The sequence below is a fragment of the Zootermopsis nevadensis genome, unplaced genomic scaffold (genome assembly GCF_977971745.1).
Source record: "Zootermopsis nevadensis isolate Lab colony 2312 unplaced genomic scaffold, Znev_1.0 Znev_ptg000011l, whole genome shotgun sequence".
Lineage (NCBI taxonomy): Eukaryota > Metazoa > Arthropoda > Insecta > Blattodea > Termopsidae > Zootermopsis > Zootermopsis nevadensis.
Genome location: NW_028259143.1, coordinates 11,828,254 through 11,851,895, shown reverse-complemented (window position 1 = coordinate 11,851,895; position 23,642 = coordinate 11,828,254). Strand labels below are relative to the sequence as shown.

The 23,642-nt window shown below is 37.9% G+C and overlaps 3 long non-coding RNA genes across 4 annotated transcripts; 2 read left to right on the top strand and 1 right to left on the bottom strand.

Annotated features, from left to right (window-relative positions):
* The first annotated feature begins 1,847 nt into the window (after positions 1 to 1,847).
* LOC147874061 (uncharacterized) lies at positions 1,848 to 12,798 on the top strand. 2 transcript variants are annotated; one of them, XR_015534761.1, is made up of 3 exons: positions 2,689 to 2,938; positions 4,377 to 4,889; positions 10,479 to 12,798. It is a non-coding gene; the product is annotated as an uncharacterized LOC147874061 (long non-coding RNA). The 2 variants fall into 2 exon arrangements; XR_015534760.1 differs by lacking the exon at positions 10,479 to 12,798 and having other exon boundaries at positions 1,848 to 2,938; positions 4,377 to 5,001.
* A 732-nt stretch (positions 12,799 to 13,530) lies between these two features.
* Positions 13,531 to 16,328, bottom strand: LOC147874060 (uncharacterized). The gene is made up of 3 exons (XR_015534762.1): positions 16,170 to 16,328; positions 14,751 to 14,908; positions 13,531 to 13,636 (listed from the first exon to the last, which is right to left on the bottom strand). It is a non-coding gene; the product is annotated as an uncharacterized LOC147874060 (long non-coding RNA).
* A 2,972-nt stretch (positions 16,329 to 19,300) lies between these two features.
* LOC147874059 (uncharacterized) lies at positions 19,301 to 23,514 on the top strand. Its single transcript, XR_015534759.1, has 2 exons — positions 19,301 to 19,424; positions 21,512 to 23,514. It is a non-coding gene; the product is annotated as an uncharacterized LOC147874059 (long non-coding RNA).
* The last annotated feature ends 128 nt before the right edge of the window (positions 23,515 to 23,642 follow it).

The window sequence follows — 23,642 nt, the reverse complement described above, 5'->3', positions numbered from 1 at the left end:
AAGTATCATTCTTAAACCGAACACCTTCGAAATTAACAACTGTGCCTGGTTTCCGAGCTTCTGGAAGCGTCCTGACCAGGACTCGAACTGAGGACAATTTTCTGGAGTTCTAACCTTTCTGTGTTCTCTTCCTGATATCATACCCCAAATTTAATGCAATCGATTTACCCGTTCTCGAGCTACAAGCGAACACGCACACAATTTCAATTTAATATGTCAGATGAAAGGACTTTATGTGGGCTGTTTTCAGCTGCCTCAGGACAAGGACCAATGTCTTACTACAGACTAAAAACGTAGAATTGGATTCGTCCGTTAATGACGTACCTGTTTGCAGTCTCGGCCAGGGTGCCGATTATCATGATTGTTATTATTTGTGATTTTCATTCGAAGTGGCTGGAGAATAAACGTTACCATTTACCTCTCATCTAATTCCGAGATCTCGAATATGTGACGCTATAACTCCATGTCTTCGTTTCGTGGCACTTGCGAGCGGAGCTGCGTTTCGTTTCAGGCAGTGCCAGTTTTAAATTGGCTAAAAATTCCAAATTGACGGAATCACAATCAACTTACTTTCCGGGCTCTCAAGACCGACCCTTCCCCTCAAACAACAAAATCCAGTCTCCTTCGACTCCTATCTCCCATAGATCCCGCCTGACATTTTCCTCCCATCTACGTCTAGGTCTCCCCAGCGGTCTCTTCCCCTCAGGCTTCCCGACCAATACCCGGTGCACATCTCTTGTCCCATCCATGCGCGCTACGTGCCCTGCCCATCTCATTCTTCTCGACTTAATCACCCTGACAATATTAGGGGAGGAGAACAGATTTTTAAGCTCATCATTATGCAGTTTTCTCCATGCCCCATATTATGATAATATAAATATATTACGGGTATACATAAAATAATAGATGGACTAATCATATACTGCACTTATGTGACACATATGAACATCAGTATCGGGTACTGATGATGAACTGCTAATAATCGGAGTTTGTCAGTAAGTTATTCACATTATGTATTTTTCTGATCAAGTGTAATAAAAGCTAGCAGGTTAAAAGTGCGACTTATGAACATTTACAACACGTAGGCCTGATTTTCCCTTCAACCTTGTTAAATATTCATTATTCTTCACTTTTATTTATGTGTGTGAAAATTTTGTCACCCACAGCTTCTGAGTAATCAACACATGACTTTTTTTATCTCTTAGTTTCTATTAAAATAATTAATGAAATCCAGTGCGCACTCAGTTATCATCAGTCACGTTCAAAATACATTACAGTACACACAAAAGATAAAATATGGTAAAATTGCATCTGCGATAACATAGAATATAAACCAATGAGAAGCTTCTGGTTTGCGAACCATGCACACACCTAAAGCCGTGTGCGTTACGATTTTCAATTGTCAAGATCAAGGAAACAGTTGAAAGACGCGTTTCAGTTTTGAAACATCCGTCTCTTACTCCACGAGAGTTCATTTGTATTCGAATGCGTGCACTCATTTTTTATTTATTCACAAGGGGCGTAGAAGTGACTTTTGTTCGGTTGGGAACACGTGATTTAATGCTCTATGATTCAACGTTAACTTCTGGGTCGAAGTAATTCTTCGAGAAAGTGGTCAGAGGTGCAACAAGGAACGACAATCAAACTGTCGGACCAGCTGCAGAGCCAATCAGCAGAAGACAGGAGCTCGCCACGAAAATACTATCTGCCTTGAAAATATTAGTTTTAATAATTCAGTATATCAGTGTGCATTCTGCTACCTGGTAATCAGTTTATTGGTGAACTCCCCCACCCAAATTTCTTCATTCCTTCTGAGGATTCTGACCTGCGAGTGTTGTGTTGTTGTCAGTTGTGGTTTGGCTGTTTATTGTCACGATCGCTCCAGATGGATGACATCCGAATGGATGACGTCCAAACGGATGTCGTCCAAAGAGGTACTACATTCACGGTCGCGTCACGCCAGTCGCGGTTTGTTGTCCCTCTGTGAAGTGCGTGGTGTTTGCGATGGACGAAGAATTGGTACTAGCTACGGCAGTATGCCTGTATATTAAAAGGAAAAAACCAAAACGAAAGTGGTCAAAGCAATGGCTCTTAAACAGAAGCAATTTAAGTCCTTATGCTCCTTTCTGAAGCAACTTTTAAGGGAATTTTCTTTGTTGGCGGTAGGATCTTTGGTTTTAAATAAAACCACCAATTCTTCCATTGCTAAGCTTCTTTTAGCTTTATCATGATAGTCTTCATTACTTATCTGCCACAAACATGGCAACTCTCTATATTTCTCAATCACCTCAATAACAAACTCACGACCCGACATTATACAAGTTTGGACTTCACTGGACGAAGGCTCGTGGCAGACAAGCATGAGAATGGACCACGTTTCCGCCACTCACGAACCGATTTGGAGTGGCTCGATCGCCGATTCCCCCATTCACGATACGATGGAGTGATGGAGCGATCGGATGGATTATGGCTCGACAGAATATCCAAACGAGCCCATCACGCCACGCCAATGGACTTCAGTTTCCGCATTCACGGTACAATTTTGGAGCGACACCGCGCCATTTGGACGAATGGAGCGATCGTGAATGGCGGCCTTTACATATATCGCAGTGGTCTACAACCATGTTTGAGTTATCTTTGGTCATGGTACCTAATACTGACGTCTATGCTCTTTGCTTGTGGCGTCTTGCTATACCTATTGAATATGGCAGCTACTGTATTGTTTCACGTTGTTTGGTTTTGGTCGCCCATTACTTACAGTTTTTGGGTCGTTTCTATGAGATAACACTTCCGCGGTCGTGTCTTATCTTGGGTACTATATCCTACGCTTTTCCACTATATTTTGAATACTAGTACTTCAATTTAATGCTAACAACGTAAGGTACAATGGAACGCTGTCTCAGCTACAATGCGCAATGAGGATAACATACACAGAAAAGTAGGTCCATTTGTTCATGTTGTATTTGGACTAAGAATGGAAAAGTAACATGATATTTCAGAAAATTTCATAATGAACATTAATATTTTGTCTAATTCGTGTTGTCATATCATTTGTGATGGACACATGCACTGCGCATGGCGAAGCATAGAATATGAGGGTATGGGTGGATTGGATTCATCTGGCTGAGGATTTGATTCATTGTAGTAGATGTTTGTGATCTTTAAAAGGTAGGAAATTGCATGAATGGCTGAGTGACTCAGTTTATGAAGAGCAAACCGTCCATTTTCTCTAAATCAAACACCATGTTTTAAGCCCACAAAAAAATTCATATTTCAATTGTGTGTTGTAAATTAAATGAAACGGTGCCTGTGTTTGTATGAAATTTTGTAACACCGAGATTACAAATCCTACATATGCTTATACAAAAAGGCAGTATAATATTTATCAATACTAAAATCAACGGCACTTTATGTGTTTTGACAAAATGAAGCAAGACATTCTTGTTATTGACTAGTATTTGAATTAAATTGCTTCAGCCCATTCTAATTACTTTAATGTATAATGTTTGGTGTGCATTAATACTAGATTTCATCACTTTTGTAAATTTAGAATTTAAGGTTATGTGGGAACAAGGTTACATCTGTTAGAAATATGCTATGCATACAAAAGTTACATGAGGGTGTGATGAACTTGGTCCTCTATTTCACTGATCAATATGTGTTTCTGACAGTAATCAAATCCCCGTTGACCAGTCTATAACTAGCTTCTTCATGAGCTCAGGATGTAAGGTAAACCAAATGTTACTATAAATATAGTTGTGACCATGTTATTGTTGAAGCAGTTTAGGAAATAAATTCAGATGCCTTTTCTCCTTCAAGTTTTTCAATCTATATGGTGAGGCTAGTGGGGATACTATAATTGCATAATATGCAATCTTGTGGTTTCAGTGCATAACATTCATTAGTACTGATTAGTACCAAATTAAAACTTGGCAGATACGACCTCAAATCTTTGATATCATGAAGATGTATGTAGTTGCTAATAAACAGCAAATGTGTTTCCTATAATTTGCATGTTTTTGTTATCATCTGCAACCAATCTAAATTAAATATTTTATCAGTTACCATCATGAAAGAGAATTCAAAGTACAGCTTTTTATGCTTGCCTTGTGGTTAAATGAATATCTTATTAATTAGTAAACATTTACTGTTGAAAGAGGGCTTGTTTGAGGCACTTAAAGGGATGTGGTAGTATGGAAATTATAACAGCCATAAGTCAGAACTACTTATCAAAAACTTGTCTTCAATAAACAGTCTTTCTTGAATCAAATGAAAATATTAACCAATTAATCTGATCAAAAGTCATGCATACTCTTTTAATGCCTCAACAAATTATCTCTAAACAATTATTTTCCTTAAAATGGTACTTTTCTAAGTTGTTACAGCCTGCAGTCTGGTAGACACAAATAGACGTTTCAGAGGTGCTTGTTACCTTCATCATCAGGATGATCATAATTGCCTTGGCAGTGGAGCCAGTAAGAACGTCTGAAACATATGTAAATTTCTACAAGGCACAATATCCGAGAAGACAGAACCAGGAACCAGATGCTGATACTTCAGGGTCCTGAGAGAGCTTCACAGTAACAAGGGACAACTCTGATTATCAGCTGGGATAAACATGACATGGACCACCCCTATTTGCTTGCCGTCAGACAGCATGGCATACTATGTGAAGATGGTTGAGTAGCATACGAGGATGGTCTTTTAATGCACCAGACTGGGATGAGAGGATACCATTCTTGGTGCCGGCCTACAGAACATCAACCCATGACACCTCATGTAACAGCAAGTTGACACAAACAACCAAGAAAGCAGATTTAGTTTTGACATTTACAGGAAACACACTACCACAGATCACTCTTGTCATCCATTTAGACACAGATGAACAGGTACGTAGTATTCAGTGAATGGGATAAACACATACCATATGGTGCGAATATATGTAAGGCAAAAGATTTATTACAGAATTCTAATGACAATTCCTTGTCAATACCAACAGAATCAATATCTTTTACATAGGTAATCAAACCAGAAAAATAATCTTTTTAAAAACATTGAAATCCATATGCATTTAATAACACCAGTTAAATTAAGTGAAAAACCATCATAATGATATACATAAGAACAAAGATTTTTAACAATTGGCTTCCCAAGATTACCCCAAAAAGTACTTAGGTCAAACCATATTACAGAGAACAAACATTCTACGAAAACCAATTCAAAATTTGCTCTCTTCTTTATATGACTGTGATGTTGTTCTGAGTTTTGTGCTGTATCAAGTCTTCTGTAGAATCAGAGAATCATACTGTCACCATCTTCAAGCCCTTATTTTTTTACAAGAATCAGTAGAGAAAAATAGTCTCCACCTTCAGGGCTGAATGGCAAGGCCTTTCATATACACAAAAGTACTGCCACCTCTCAACTGACGATGGAGAGAGTCTACAGACACGTACTATCTCAATCTGCGGGGACAAAGTGGCAGCATAGAAAGCATTACCACCTTGTAGGATGTGAGGTTCTCTCACAGTGGTGAGTACAGAGATGGCTGTCTTCTGGATTGTAGCACCTTGTAATCTGGTAGACGTTTACCAGAGTTTCAGATGTCTTTGCTGCCTCCATCATCAAGGTGATGGCTACTCATCGGCCTCATAATGGAGGCAGCAAAAACCTCTGAAACTGTGGTAAACTTATACCAGTCTTAATACTTTGCATACCGTCTAGTGTATTAGAATATAGAGTAAACAAACCAACAAATATTAACACTATGATGGACACTATTGCCATACGCGTTTTGACCTCAAGAGGTCATCATCAGTGGCATCAGGGAAATTAATACATTTAGTCAAATGGTTCAAACTAGATTCAGAATTAAAAATGAAAAGGTATATGACAAGACTTTTGAAGTGACACTGCACTAGATGCTGTTATTCACAGGAGTAGAATTTGCGCTTAGCTATTGATCCCGTTGTTCGGTGGCTGTAGCTGGTCTCGGCGAGCTATAGTCGCAACGTCTGTACCTGCGAACTCCAGAACCGTGGGTGAGAGACTGTCAGTTGGAAATGCAAGGGTATATATAAGCTTGAAATCAGAGGGCCAACTACTGAAAATTTTTTACTTTCTCCTGCTTAATGCTAGGTCAGATAATACGTTAGAATCTTTGGTGTTTTGTTCGTTAACAATGGCCTTGTGTATACTACTTTTGTGTATATGGAATTTTTCTAAAATATCTAGCATTTTACCCTTTGGAGCTATTCTTAATATGTTCATGATATCATCTATGGGGCCGTATTCATGTCCGTGTTCTGCATATTTCGATTTTGTTAAATTGAATCTAATTTCGTGGACGTGTTCTTTAAATCTAGTTTTAAAATCCCTACCGGTTTGGCCAATATAGACCTGCTCGCAGCTTCCGCATTTTAATTGGTACACACCACTATTATTGTATTTGTTATCTTGTTTTCTTGAACTGCATTTGATTTTTACTGTGTTGTTAACTTTGTATGCTACTTTTACGTTTGTGTTTTTGAATATCTTAGTGAGTGTTCTAATGCTAACTAACTAGATGGCTTACCAAACCCTAAGGTTCATCACCGAATTAATCAAAGCCCTCCAGCGGACCCTGTCCTGGGCCAACAAAATCCAGTTTCCTTCAACTCCTATCTCCCATAGATACCACCTGAGATTATCCTCCCATCTACGTCTAGGTCTCCCCAGCGGTCTCTTCCCTTCAGGTTTCCCAACCAGTACCGGGTGCACACCTCTTGTCCCATCCATGCGCGCTAAATGCCCAGCCAATCTCATTCTTCTCGACTTAATCACCCTGACAATACTGGGGGAGGAGTACAGATTTTTAAGCTCATCATTATGTAGTTTTCTCCACCTCCATCGTCTTCCCTCTTAGGCCCAAATATCCTCCTCAACACCCGATTCTCAAACACCTGCAATGTGTGTTTCTCCCTCTGAGTGAGAGACCATGTTTCGCACCCATACAAAACAACAGGCAAGATTATTGTTTTGTACACTTTAATTTTCAGGTTCATAGAAATCAGACGGGAAGACAAAATATTTTGAACTGAGAAGTAGCAAGCATTTCCAGAATTTAATCTCCTCCTAACTTCCTAATGAGTATCATTTTGATTTGTTATTATCGTTCCCAAGTATTTGAACTATGTAACACTTTCAAAGGATTTATTAGCCACCCTAAGATAATTCTGTTGCCTAACTGTCGACGAGGTACTAACATGTACTTAGTTTTTTCTGAATTTTCTTCTAGCCCCACCTGTCTACCAGCCTCTAGTAAAACTTTTGCGTTCCTCTTTATTGTATTCATATCGTCCTCCAATAAATTAACATCAGCAGCATATGCCAATAGCTGATGTGTCCCGTTCAATTGCAAACCCTCCTGCCTATCTTGGACTTTCCTGATAGCATATTCTAGACCGTTCTTGATGATGAATGTCTCAGATAAATATTTACCTACACGAATTTTGCTACAGCTTTCATTTAAGCACATTTTTATTAGACTTACTAGCTTGTTTTGTATACCAAATTCAATAAGAATATTATGTAGCACTTCTCTCTTCACAGAGTCATAGGCTTTTTTGAAATCTATAAATAATCGATGTACGGTCCCACCGAACTCCCATTTTTTCTCTAGTATCTGACGAATGCAAAAGATCTGATCAATCGTTGATCTGTTTCGTCTGAACCCACACTAATTATCCTGAATAATTTCATTCGCATATGGAGTTAATCTTGCCAAAAGAATGTTTTACAGAATTTTGTAAGAGGTTGATAGCAGAGAAATTCCTTGGTAATTACCACACTCAGTCTTGTAAAAGTAGCATACAAAGTTAACAACACAGTAAAATTCAAATGCATTTCAAGAAAACAAGATAACAAATACAATAATAGTGGTGTGTACCAATTAAAATGCGGAAGCTGCGAGCAGGTCTATATTGGCCAAACCGGTAGGGATTTTAAAACTAGATTTAAAGAACACGTCCACGAAATTAGATTCAATTTAACAAAATCGAAATATGCACAACACATCCTCGAACACGGACATGAGTATGGCCCCATAGATGATATCATGGACATATTAAGAATAGCTCCAAAGGTAAAATGCCAGATATTTTAGAAAAAATCCATATATACAAAAGTAGTATACACAAGGCCATTGTTAACGAACAAAACACCAAAGATTCTAACATATTATCTGACCTAGCATTAAACAGGAGAAAGTAAAATTTTTTCAGTAGTTGGCCCTCTGATTTCAAGCTTATATATACCCTTGCATTTCCAACTGACAGTCTCTCACCCACGGTTCTGGAGTTCGCAGGTACAGACGTTGCGACTATAGCTCGCCGAGACCAGCTACGGCCACCGAACAACGGGATCAATAGCTAAGCGCAAATTCTACTCCTGTGAATAACAGCATCTAGTGCAGTGTCACTTCAAAAGTCTTGTCATATACCTTTTCATTTTTAATTCTAAATCTAGTTTGAACCATTTGACTAAATGTATTAATTTCCTTAATGCCACTGATGATGACCTCTTGAGGTTGAAACATGTATGGCAATAGTGTCCATCATAGTGTTAATAGTTATTGGTTTGTTTATACCAGAGTATACAGTGCTACAACCCAGAAGACACCCATATTTATTTCCACCTTAACACTGAATAGGGAAGCAGTCTAGAGAGAAAAGTACCTCACAACAGAGGCAGGAAACCGACCTGAAACTTTAATAGGCTTCTACTAGACTAGTGCTGCACAAATCCCAGAAGACAACCATCTTTAATGTATTATAAATATATGGTTTGTGCAGACAGAAACAGTGCTTATTACTTTATTATCACTCTTGTGGCGGTGATTGTATTGTGTAAAGTAATAAGCACTGTTTCTGTCTGCAACAATATGATGCATCATGATCTTCCATTATTGTTGGCATGTAAGATTCCAAACAAAAACAACCCCCTTCACTATTCTTTTTGTTTCGCTCCTGCATGTTTACGTTTATGGGGGAACCAGGCGAAAAGGTTTTTCCTCTTCTTATTTTTTTCCTGTACAACTGCTGACATGGGGGATACAAAAGAAGAAACACTCTCCTCTATTTTATCTTCCTTCTGCATCGTCACTGGCATGGCAGATTCACAAGAAGATGCATCCTCTTCTCTTGTATCTCCCTCCTGCTCCTTCTGCATCACTGATGGTACAGAGGATTCAGAAGAAGATGAATAAACTTCATTTCTTTCCTCCATTATTGTTGGCTTGGGGACAAACTTCTGTAACATTGAAACATTTTAAGCATGACCCAACAATGTTATGGATGGAACAATTTTACCAAGTACACAGAATATCATAACAGTTCTTTTCTGTTCCTATAAGTCAGCAAGTTATGAAATGTATGCACACAATTCTAAAAATGTCATATTAACAACTATGTTCATTGACGACAGAGTTGTCTGGCAGAATCGATATACAGAAAGAATTTGCTGTTCACATGACACATTTCTCATGCCATAGACAGAAATTGTACTTAAGTATCAATACAAATAGTAAATGTGTATATAACCATACAGGCACAAGAAAAGTTGCTTATATTTTCAAACATACGTCAAACTGAATTTGGGTATAGTTGCTAGCACCTCAGAAATTTACAGAGCTCTTTTGCTCTGATGGACTGCAGCACTAGAGAGTATGAGAGTATTTACAACAATTTTCCAAACATGAATTAAAATTTACAAGATTGATTAATGCATTTTAAAGTTGGAGAGATGGATTAATGGACACTTCACACAGCTCTTAAACCTTTGCGGTCATACGTTGGGCTGAGTCCGACATTTAAAAATCGGAGTTCCGGTCTGATGTCGGACTGAGTCCGCCACATATTTTACGAATTTTTTACGTTATCTGGAGTCAAACTGAGGCTGCCAAACAGTGTCAGCATATCATTCAAGCCTTCTTCTTTGCACTAATTTAATCATAGTTTTCCTTGTAAGACTGTGTGTACCTTATAATAGTGAAAGAAGGCAGCGGAGAAACGTCACCTTATTCTGACATGTGTCCAAAGAAGCCAGGACTCCACACCAAGTGTAATGCCATACAGTGCACCACACAAAAGATTGTCAATTTATATGCCAGAGGATTATCAGGAAGTGCACCTTTAACCTTATTCTGCAAAGTTCAGTAGGAACAAAATACTAGGTAGTGTTCAACAACGCATGCTTCTTGTACTGGAATTTGTTGAAAAACAACTGATGGACTGGCATGAGCAGCTCATAACACAATATGACGTGCGTGAGCACTTGTATAGTTGCAGCAATATTGTGCATTTACTAATCCATCCAAATGTATTGAATTGCTACATCAGTACAAATGTTAGTATGGGGCAAGTGACTTTTCGATCACACAGTACCTATGTGGAACTACAAATTTTATCTTCATGGAGAAATGAACTCCAGTGACCTCTTTTCAGGTTCAGAATGGAATGGGGTGAGATTACATCTCTGTGGAACTGCAAACCCTAACAAGCCCTTTGTCCACCTACCAGATGGCAAAATGATTCAATATGCATCAGTGGCAGAATAATACTGACAAGGGAAAATGGAATTATGGCAAAACCTGTGTCACAGCCTCATATCAAATACAATTTCAGTTACACTATATTCTAAACTCAGATTCTGTTGCTAGTTGTTCGTCTTTGCTCTGTCTCACTCACCTGATTATCATCGGTGTATTCCTTCTCGGATTCACTGTCATCATCTTCTGTCACACAATTTCCATTTTCCACTTCATTACCTCCACTGTTTACATCGATATCCGCATCAGACACGAACTGAGATTGGTCATTCAGAATGCCACAGAAAATACTTTGCAGGGTATCTCTGTAATATTTTATGATTTCAGTATCTCTCTCTACTATTCCTTTATATATAATCAGCTTATTCTCCTGGAAGAGTGAAATATTTTAGATATTACCAAACATTGTTATGGGTGGAACTACTTGATCATGCATGCAGAATACTGAAAGTTTGTTATTTTCTGCTCGAAGAAATTAACATGTTAGAAAATGTATGCATAGAACAATAGTTCTATTTGCACCGCAGAATGTGAACTTTGCAAATGGCATCAGTGTTGGTAGACTACTGTTTGGGGTATTAACTTTCACATAGGAGTATGTTGGTTAGTTGATATCATAACACAGGATTCCCCAATGTTTCTCTAAGCTGCATGAATTTCCACTTAGGAAACATGTAGGTAGTAATGTTAAGTTTTTGTTATTTTCTACATTCAAACAAAATTGAAATGTGCAGATACATTTCAATAAAACTCTCCAATAACTAATCTTATGAATATCTGTTCAGAGGCTCTTGAGTTTTTACATGCAGAAAGATAAAGAAGGTAAAACTAATAGGCATAACTCTTAGAGCTACCGATTGTGAACATAACCAGAGGAAAAGTATAAAACTTGGTAATAATTTCAGGCTTTCTTTCTTTTACATCTGACAATTCTCTATGAGTTCCTTGGTTTGACGACTCTTTGCAATCACCTGCAATAGTTTTTAAGACTCAAGTGTCAAGAAAATAAATTACTCATGGCAGAATTAACACACTTAGAGGTATATGGCAATGAGTAAGCTTGGTCACTGTTAAATAAGCACACACATAAATATGCATAAACTGAGCGGAATTCAAACCCATGAAAGTAGCATTCATTCCAGCCTAAATCTGACAACTCTTTGGCAAATACTGGCCACGGCTCATTCCCTTCTATTGCCAAATGGCCTTTAACAAACAGACTACAAGGAACTAGCTATTGTCATCAATGCAAATTCAGCTCACAGTGGCCACTTATAAAAACAGCACTGTATCTAACAAAATATATTTCATTCCATGTTAAAATTACTACATGTAGTGAGGTAATTCCTAAAATAGTACTTCAAAAACCCCTATGATTCAACTATGACATTTTTGAGGAACATAACACTATGTGTAGTGATTATAGCTAAAAGTATAAAGGGTTATAAAGCATTTATGTGATAGCGTGGAGAAAAAGGCAGTAAGGGTTCTATACATACTGATTGCTGGTATAGTGATCGCTGCTCTTCATCTACCCACATCAGTGATTCAATGCGACGTGTCATATCTATCTGTTGCCCTTGGCTGCAAATCTACAACCAGGAGAAAACAACATTTACACACTTGTCTGATATTTGTTGTAAGATGTCAATTAAATTTGGTATTTACAGTACTTACATAGACAAGGACATGTTCACATTGCTCTACGTATTTGATTCTGTTGTAAGTGGATTAAATTTGATGACATTGGTAACTAAAACCTATATGATAATGATATAAAGGCTGTTCTAGCCAGTAAGTAAGAGGTATGCAACATAGAGCCCATGGACTGCATGTGGTGAACAGAACAAAATATTTGGCTCATGAGTCTGTCTAGTTTTCTGTAAAACTGGTTCATGTCAAAATAAAACACAGTGCACTTCCCAACTTCAAGTGAAAGAGGTAAATGTCTCTTTCATTGCAACAGAATATGCACCTGAAGTTCATACTTGAGAGAAAATATTCGAAGGCTTTAGAACACACTTCTTTTTAAAAAAAATCTCCACCTTGCATTGCATCAGATGTTGAGGTTATATCAGAAATGTTCCATGTAGAGTTCATAGAATTGTAAAGCAAATAATGAATAAAATTAAAAAATTTCTGAAACTGTTAACTTCCTCAAAATAATCTCACCTATGTAAATGTAAATGGATATACTATAAATGAATTATTTGAAAGCTCCTGCATTTGTCGCCAACTGTTTTAAAAAAAGATGCATCCCAAACAAACGTTAAGTTGAAAACTTATGTACAAACATATGCAAAGTGAATAACAGTAGCCTCTGACCTCATGAACTGCGAGTACCAGATATCACATTAATGTGCAGCAGTTCAAAACTACATACAGATTTGCATTACAGTCTTGACATGTTTCTGTATTCTCCATTTCCACATGAATGGGAATCCAAGATGTTTCTGTGACCAAGCCTATACGCTCTTCTTTTCTCTGAATATTAATATTTATTTTAATTGTTACAATTACTTCTATCTACTGTTTTTATAATTATATTAAAATATTTCAAAAGTAAGGATTTTGAAAAGGTCACATAACCAAATCAACCGTCAATTCCATCATTCCCTAGTACTCAAGAACATCCTTTGTGTCTAATTAAGTGCAGGTGTAAATATCATGCATGATTCAGCCCATTAATATTCATTGCAAATTATTTGGAGCCGTAGTACCAGGAGAAAATAACATTTACAGGCTTGTGTGATAATACTCTGTTACCAGTGTAAAAATCTTCAATAAGTCTGATAATTACAGCACTCATAAAAGAGTATGGCAGTTTAAATATTGCTTGCTGTATGCATCTGATTATTTAAAAAGTATTAATTTTGACTAAGTTTGATATTTATTCCATACACCCTGAAAAATGATGATAGCAAAGAGCTCCACACTTACCAACCGCACATGCACTGCATCTTCTTTATGGAGCATCCATCTCAGTGTCTCAAGAAAGTCATTTATGTTTGCGACAGTCACATGGTACATCACTTTCATCTCTGGTATAATGATCTGCCACCAAGAGAAAATAACATTTACACTTGTATGTCACAGTAATCTGTTATTTATGGAAAGGTCTTTAATGAATTTGGCAAAACAAAAATATGCAGGCTGAGATTTCAGCACAGAACTTTCTCAATATGAAACAGGGGTGCCAAACACTTTACTATAACATTTCTTCACAACAGACCTGTAAAGTTGAGTGCTAAGCCAACACTGTTGGCAACTCGTGAATTTTAACATGTGTCAAAACAGCCTAAATGAAATAGAGGGACAAGACATTCAGAAGCAACCAACAAATTGCAATTAGTTGGTTTGTTGATTAGTCCTATATATGTACACAAACATGCATTTATTCTGTTTTGTTTTAGAAATGAATTGGTCAGCAATACTTAAAGCATATGTGTACACCAGCCCTCAAAAAATACACTACCTTTAAATGCATACCTTATTTTGGATCAGTGGTACCAAAATGAATATTCCTTGTCAAAATATATGTGCAATTTATTTTGATACAAAGATTATCACCCTCTGATTGGACTAGTGCTTGTCTAATCTCTAAGAAACTGCTTAAATATCTGGTGCATGGTCAACCCTGACATTGGTGAGATTTTAGGTTCTCACAGCAACAAGTATGAATATGACTGTCTCCTAGGACGTTAATTGACACATCAGTTTTGATCCTTTTCCCTGTTGACAGAAGTAGCAAGCACCTCTAAAAATGTCAGTTAGCTGACACATGAAATTCACTCTTGACACTTACATAGCCAATCAAGAGCTCCCCAGATTTATCATGATGACCAAGACACATCACTGCATCTTGAGGAGTGAGATTACTAAACTTCACATGTTTAAATTGTCCCTAATTTTTATTTCTGTGTTAACCTACATCCACACATGTGTATTTACAAAGTTCTCACTTTCATTATCATCCAAAGAAAACTGCATAGCCCTTCTTTCTTTCCTTCGTAGCAAATAAATCCTCTGCTTGATTGGGCTAATCTAAAAGTTTACAAACTGTCAAGTAACTCATTATGTAATTTTCTCTACTTGCCACTTACACCATATATACACCCCAGGACTTTATTCTGACATGTTCAGTCAGACAGAGAGACATTGTACCTACCCTTAAAACACATAAAGTCATAAACATCATGAACAGGAACCAGACTACTTTAGTGGGTAGTACAGTGAATAATTGCTCCATAAAAGTTATCATCCCTGCCGGTACTTTGTCTTTGTAGGCCATGATCGAAGGTGCTGGTCCTTGTAACAACAATATAACTGCAACAGAATATTTAGCAATTATTTATTTTAATCCGTCTTATCACAATATTTAAAATTTCTTATAATTAAGATAATAAAATATCATTGATGTTCCATATCGATTGATCGATTTACATTTTGGAACATTCTTTACACAACATGTTTCAGTTTTTATAAAACCATCATCAGGTGTATAATATTTACGAACTTAAAACTCAAATATGATTCCATTTGGTGATGTTTCATGCCATTTGTTTTTCAATTTTGGGCGAGGTGTTGTCTTTTCTTATGTACATCTGATAAAATTTAAGAAAAGACAACACCTCGCCCAAAATTGCACTGGCACAAAAACTGTAAGTTGTTCTAACGCATGCGTAGATCAGGCCTAAATCACGCTACTCACACACTGCAATGTACAAGATATTCTGTGAAAAGTCGATTGGTACTCGGCTCGTCAAAGAATAGCCCACTTCCTTTACTGAACCAGAAGATTCATTATCGTGTTCACAAAAGCCCGCCACCGGGGTCTATCCTGAGCCAGATCGCTCCATCGAGTCCCATCTCCCTGAGGTCCATCTTAATGTTATCCTCCCACCTACGCCGAGGTCTTCCCAGAGGTCTCCTCCCTTCAGGCCTTGTAAGCACCACTCTCCTGCCCTCCCCTGCCCACCCCCTCCCTAACAACATCGGGTGAGGAGCTCGTCAAGCACTTTTCTCTATTATCTGTCCCACTTCCGTTTTGAATCCAGACATCTTCCTCAACACTCTGTTGTCAAAGACCCTCAGTCTATGTTCCTCCCTCAAAGTGAAAGACCACGTTTTGCACCCATAAATACTTTGCACTCAATAATAGCAAGCAATCCCCGATTTAATCTGCTGTTGTAGGGAGATAATAAGAGGGAGATTCGTCGATAATTTGGCTTGTAAAACCGAAATAAAATTTTTTTAGGGTTCCCTAAAACGCTTTAATAATGTATCAAGAACTGTAAAGTGTTAGAATTATTGTTCAGACTATATACCCCACTCTTAGCATCCACGTATTTTTATTAAGATTCTGGGCTGCGAAACACGTTTTATTCCTTTAAAATTGTAAAATGTTAATTGCCTAATGGAATATTATTTTACTATCAATGATGCCGTGAACAAACAGAAGTCAATCCAATATTACTTGAAATTGTGTTAAAAAGAAGACAAGCCTAATTCTCTTACACGAGTTCACAAATGAAGATGAAAACATTAAATGTGATGAACATTAATAATAATAAATAGGAATCCTTACCTCAAACTTCGCTCAATTGTAAGAGACCACGATGTCCACCCGCAATAACCAAGATTTCTTAATAATTCTTATATAAGTAATTGTGATATTCTAAAACGTTTTTAACAGCACAAAATTATCTACTCCACGACGCACTTCTTCTACAAGTGATTCACAGCTCAGCTCTTTCCGCAATAACGAAAGCGGATTGTTGACGGCAGGAATGTAACACAACAATGCCGAGTAAAGAGATGACGCAACAATTAGTTTCTTAGGTAAAGGAATGGAGTGCAATAGGGTTCATTCAGGCTATTATACTGCATGCATAATAAACGAGAAAAGAGCCTTACGGGATGCTCAGGCTAGATTGTTGCAGGTGTGGGTTAGAAATTCCAATGCCTTTTCTTACATTGTTATGCAAGCAGGTGTTCACGTAAAAGCTGACCATTGTCGGTCAATATCTGCACATTGTTGGTAGTTGAAAAAACAAAACAAAGATAATTACTCTAAGTTATAATTTAGTTACATTCAGTCATGAATATAAGAAGTCAATAATTAATATTAAGTACTTTCCCTATAAGAACAGAATACGCGAACATTTAGAAATAATGAGAAGAGGCGTAAGAAAGAATTTCAATTCCATTGCCCTTATTTAAAATAACGTGCGGTTTCAGTGTAGTTGATTAATTTTAAAGATGATTTTTGAGGGTCCCGGGCGATGGGCCAGAGAAAAATGTTTCCTTCGTTCGAATCCCGGGAAACATGTTTTCTGTTGCTCGGATAGCAAGCACTAGGGACGAATGGCGCTGAGGCAAATTCTGTCTTTCTCCTGGAAAATGATTTGACTGACTAAAGTCACAAGCCCGAAGACTGTCTGAGACCCAGAAGATGAATTTGTAAGAAGCTGTCGTATTTCCTCCTTAGTAAATACTGTGGAACTCGAAATTGAGGGTTGACATTTCTTTACTCGTTCGCTTGTGGCCCGTGAAGAAGAAACATGGCGCGATTATTCCTTAAGACACATGAGAAAACACAGGAAGTTCAGAAGACTGGGAAAAGTGTCCTGAGTTCGATTTCCGGCAAGGGAGCTTCCTTTAGCACCGAAACTAAGCGAGACAGAAGAAGGGCGCCAGGATCCGAGTTTTTGCTTCGAAGAGGAGATTTCGGAAACGAAGGCCTCGGCACTGAGTTCGAGTCCCGACAAGGATGGTTTCGGTTGACGGGAACGCAACCGCGATAAAGGAACGACGCCAAGGCAAAATTCTTTCGTTTCGGAGAGGAAATTACAGAAACAGGCGTCGACACTGGATTCGAGTCCTGACAAGGATTGTTTCTGTTGACAGGAAATTAGCAGCGATAAAAGAACGACGCCGAATCAACATTCTTTCGTTTCGCAGAGGAAATTACAGCATCTAAGGTCACAGACCCGAGTCTCTCTTAAGATGTTGAAGCAAATTATTTTTTTCGACCTAATGCAAAGTCCAAGACCAAAAACCAATAAAAATGGCGTTTTGAAGACTGAAGTCTTTCTCCGTCTCCAAGTAGAAATCCGACTCAGTTGGGCCCAATCCGTAGAGCTAGTCCCTGTTTCTGGACCTAGCAGTACCAAAAAGCTAAGGGCAAATAAGGGCAGAGTCCTGCGCATGCGCGAGACATCGTCCCTTGCTAGAAAACACCATTCCTGCGTAAGAAACGCATTGCTGGAAATGGTAAATGAGCCTTATAACTGACAGGAGGGTTTTGTCGGGCGGAAGCCTTGACGGTCTGTTGCTGCTGATGTGAGGTACATATCGCGTGAGGCAACTCGTCCTTCTTGGAAAGGATTTTGATTGGAGAGTTGTTTGGAATTTGAACCCAGAGGTCGCTCTGCGAGTTGGGCGAGGGGGGAAGGTTCACGTCAGCTGAAGGCCTCAATGATTTGGGGTTGGCGGGCCGTCCTCCTTTTGAACTATGCTGTTGTATTTGCCTTACAACTGAGGAAAAGCTCGGAAAACCTCACTCATCCCCAAATTTCTACTAGCGTCAAGTAAAACTTCTTCTACAAGCGATTCACAGCACAGCTCTTTCCGCAATAACAAAAGCGGATTGTTGACAGCAATAATGAAACAATAATGCCGAGTAAACAGATGACGTAACAATTAGTTTCTTAGGTAAAGCAGTAAAGCATTGTTATAGAACGCAGGATATATGGTATATTGAAACGCAGATTGAGGTAGATTGGGAGAGTTGATTGGTGAGCGAGTTGGTAGTGAGTGAGTGGTAGGAGTGATTGGGAGTGGACGAGACCCCCACCGGCACAGCCTGGAGAGAGGTAGGGACGATGCTTGCGCTTGCGCAGGCCTCCGCCCTCAGTTAGCTTTTTGGTTGTGTCCAGTGGGACTCGTGATGAACGAGGGCTGCCAGAGGTCGCCCAAGGGCAACCGAGGGCGACCGATGTTCAGCAGGCCAGCCGAGGCCGTCCCCAAAAGACGGCCAAGTCGGCACAATGAGTGGTTAGACTTCTCGGCTACCCTGACTGAGGTTTTCCGTGCTTTTCCTCAGTTGTAAGGCGAATGCCAGGGTATAACTTAATAGGGGCACGGCCCGCCACCCCCACTCCGATCACGGAGGCCATCAGCTGAAGTGATCTTCCCCCCATGCCGCAGAGGCCTTCAGCCGAAACGGCCCCTCCCTCTCTGGGTTCAAACCCCGGAGATCCAACCAACCAAATTCCTTGGACAACTTGCCTGACGGGATGACCTCCCATCAGCAGCAACGGATCCCAGTTGTAATGGTCGAGGCTCCCGCCACGACGAAACCCCGTTAGCGTTAGCAAAATTTCCGTTTTTTTAAATTAAGACCGTTTACCATTTCCAGCAATGCGCCTTGTGCGCAGGAATGGTTTCACCTAGGTAGGGACGATGCTTGCGCTTGCGCAGGCCTCCGCCCTCAGTTAGATTTTTGGTTGGTTGGTTGGTTGGTTCCATATTTACTCATTGTTGATATGGATCTTACACACTTCCCTAACGCTGTTTTGCCGAATGACCCTTCCCTATAGACGTATTTACGTAAAATAATAAGATGGATCTATTTTACGTTTCTAACGTGAAAGCAACAGAAAATATTCTTATCTTTAATTTATAATGAAGTTGCATCTATTTGTTCCAAGAAATAAAGAACTGCTGTCCTGTTTTGTCAACAATGTAAGTCCGATCATTGTTGCCCGTGATATCGCATGTGCACAACTAGAGTGGAGCGCTGAGTAATGCCTTGCCACACTGGTAAAACTGAAATATCGTACGTATTTAATGTTTTTGTAAAACGTTTTCTGGGTTCGTATTAAAAGGCTGATAACTTCAAATGAACGTGCAACAGATATTAAGCACAAGATATTTTACAGAATGAATTACATTTCCGACAATTAAGTAAGTAAGAAGCCAGAGAGAATTGCCCGCAAGCCGTTTTAATCGTTGCTGACAATCAAGATTGTCTATTATAATTTTTCCAGTCATATTTCATAATTTATAACTTGTGTTGGGCAAGGCCGTGGTCTAGGTAACACGGAGTTTTCCTCCGGGGGCTTCCTCGGTTTCTCCGTGGCATCCCAACAATTACTCCATTCACACACAGAAGAAGGCAATGGCAAACCACTTCTGGATCATCTGCCAAGAACGTATATGAACAGGTCCCAGTCCGAGAAAAGGATGGAAGGATCCTGTTCATATGGACCTGTCGTCAGACAGAACACTAAAAATAAAAATAAAAAAATTTCAGGACACTTGCTGTTGTAAAAATACCACACCAAGTTTTACCATCGACACAAGTATACAGTTAAAAACAAATGTACAGTAGTCGGTACCCAACCGTGCGTTTCGCCAACGTCATACTTTGGGGGGCGGGGGGGGGGGGGTAGAAGGGAACCAACGCACGTACTACGCAAACCAAAGATATTACCGACGTACGAAGCAGAACAGTGAGCTAAAAAGTAATACCGCTGAAGTTAATGTTTTCAGTACTGACAGTAAACACTTCCTCATTTGCTACCCTCCCCCTTCCTTAACATTAACTTCTGACGGACGTGGAACGAACAGATTCGTCCCGACTATCATGGTCTTTCAAAAGTCTTAACGTTAATACAGTAGATTCCGGTTAATTGTGCCGTCGGTTAATCGGGGCGGCCATTTATTTGGGACAAATCTTAAGGAACAAGCCTCTTTTTACTCTTTACGTGAAACTTCGCGTAATTGGGGCGGACGCTTAATATTTACCTATGAGACCAACGGTGTTTGAGATATATGTTTCTTCCCATGGTCGCTAGTTATTTTTCCTTGGAAGGCAGAATTATTATTTAATAAGATTCAGTCTCAAAAGTGCGCCTTGCTGACATATATACAGTTTGGCTCGTCAGACACGCCCATATTTAAGAATAAAACCAAATAATCCATTCCTAATAGGAAATTTATAATTTAGATCCACGTTGTGTCGAATTTTCAACTTGATAACACTTACACGTCTGTCAGCATAACTGCACTTTTTACTATATCAACATAACGACGTTTAGACTATTCAGACATCTGTAGGCACCATGGACAATCCATAGTACTCTATGTTGTATGAAGTGTACAAGTTCAATTTGTTGTCCATTGTTTGTGTTTGTATTATCTTTGTACACAATATTAATTAAATTAAAAAAGAATTATGAACACGTTCCTAGCCATCCATAGTATTTCATCTGTTTTCACTTTCAAACTAAATAGTAAATATCTTGTTTGGAATGTTCATTTGGAAATGGATTGTTAAATTGTGTAATTATGCTTACAAGAGAATGGTTTTAGCATTAATAATATTTCTGTTATGTTCCACTTTGAAGTTTGTGATTGTTAAATTGATTTAAGATTTTTCATGTATTTCAATAAACACAGAAAGTTTTGTAAAACTCCTTTTTGTCAGAGAAGAGTTTCTAATATGTGCATATGGATAATAAGAAGAAGACATGTATAAAGTGAAGCTTTCATGATAGACTCTCAGGTTACAAGCCATGTCAGATGGCTGAATGGTGAATGAACCATATTTTCTGCCAACATTGTGAGAGAAATCTCTGTTCTCATCCTCAGGGCTCAGATTTGTTACGCAGCAGCCTTGAGGATGAGAGCAGGGGTTGTTTTCGAAACGTTGGCAGAAGATATGGTCTATTCACCATTCAGCCACCTGACGCGACTTGTAACTCGAGTCTTTCATCAACAAGAAGACATGTTTTTCAAATTTTAAACTAAATGTCTATGGAAAATAAAGTTGAATTACAAAGAAGTGGAAATGGTGGACAGAATTTGTCAATGGACATTAAGAAGGTAAAACATTTTAATTATATGTCTTGTAACTTTCAGATGGTCCAGTCCTCTTCCTTCGAGGCCTAAAGAAAGAACTAGAATGCTTCAGACACCTGTCGCAGATTCTTCACAATACCAAAAAGGTATGCAGTCTTCCACTCCTCCACAGGCATGGCACAGAATTACAGGATCATATTCACCATTGAGTCATGAGCGGTTGGAAAGAAAAATACTTATGAAATTCTAATAGCCTATATTTTATAATTAGAAATATGTTTATCTATATCTAGATGTAGTAAATTCTGATGTTTGTACTTATAAAGAATGGGATTGTTAAATTTTTAATATCAGATATTAGAACATTTTAATGCAATGGATAGTTTATTATGTAGGAAGCACATATGGGATATTTTCACATGATGTTAAAATTTTAAGCAGGTAAGGAATAAAAGATTCTTAAAAGAATAAGAAGAAGAATTGATCAGTAAAGGAAGTCAGCAATAAGAGTATTTCTTAAAAAAAAATTTCTCAAATAGAGATAATTCCATATGTTCACAAATTAAACTTTAGGCTTCTTGGACGTAGGACCCACTGATTCATTCACCTTTTTTGTCTCAGTTTACTGTATGATTTTTCTTGTAATTATATTATTATCAATAATGACCTGCAATTATAGAATATCGCTAGCAGAGAATTGTACATAATTGTCAGTTATTATTCATAAGTGATATTTAATCACTATTACTGCACATTTACATGACAAAAGATCAAATTTAAATAATTTATTTACTCACTTACGTGCATATAAACCTGTTTTTCTCTACACTTTGCATAAAGTGTTTAGAGATGTCAGTGATAATGAAATTATAAATACTGTACAGTATATGATTCCATTTTAAAGTTTAGAAATTTTATATAATTAGGCATAGGTGGAAGTTGGTCAAAAGTATTATATGAAAAAGTGATGGCCCATGAAATGAGGGAATTTTTTGACTATTTGAATGACTCCAGGGTATTTTGAGCACCAGAATCAGTTATTTTGTGTGTTCATATGTCCAATTAAGTAAAACCAGGCTTTGTCAGTAAAGAACAATACTTGTGGGTCAGTGAATCTTCATTCATTGTCTGGATAAACCAGTTGCAAAAATGTATTATTATAGCTGGGTCTCGTGGTTGTTACAGAAAAAGGTGATGTTTCATTAATTTTATAGCAGTTCTTGCCAAGAAGACTGAAACATCTTATTGCTAGACTAGATAGAATGCTAAATTTTATTAGGTATATTACGTCTTGTTTTTTTCTACTTTAGATAGCTTATTGGTTTTGTACAATAGTCTTGTTTGGTCTAAATTGGAGTATGGATCTGTTACTTGGAATTCTATTACTTCCACTGATTCTACCAAAGTTGAAAGAATTCAAAGGAAATTTGCTGCTTTATGTCACGCCAGATTTTTTAATGGCCTAAGTGACTATAATTATGAAGACGTTTCAGTTAGGATAAATTTTCTTTGACTGCACCTGCGGAGGAGCCATCTTGATGCTCTCTTTCTCATTAATATATTTAAAGGTAAAATTTGCTGCCCATCCGTTTTGGATTCAGTTTCTTTGTGCGTACCCTCCAGATCCATTAGAGACTACTTCTCGTTTCTTTGTTTATCGTAGTCTTAAAGCTAGTTCCTTGTTTAGGTGTGCTTCTGCTGCGAATGCAGTCTGTCAGCGCATCAACATTTTTAACAAGGAGAATATTTTTCTTAGGCATTTTATTTAGCCAGTTTCCTTTTCTTTTTCTTTTTTTACTAAAGTTTCATTTTGTATGTATTATTTATATTTAACTGTTTTTAATTTAATTATTATATACCTAGGCATATTATTCAGCTCATTTGCTTGTTGATTATTTTGTAACAAATTAATGAATTGATATATTATCATTATTATATTGTACATCTATATATTTAGTTTATTGTTTGTTTGTTTTTGTATTGTTATGTTTATTGTTAGTGCTTGGCTGTTATTGACCTCTTTTGGATGTTGCCAAGCACTGTAATAAATGAAATGAATTGAATTATTATTATTATTATTATTTACCAAGAAACCCATACAGCATTAAAACCAAAGACCAACAATGCTGCTACCTGCTGTGAGAACCTCATATATGCAATTAATTCACTCCTTCACACTTTTATAAGCTCC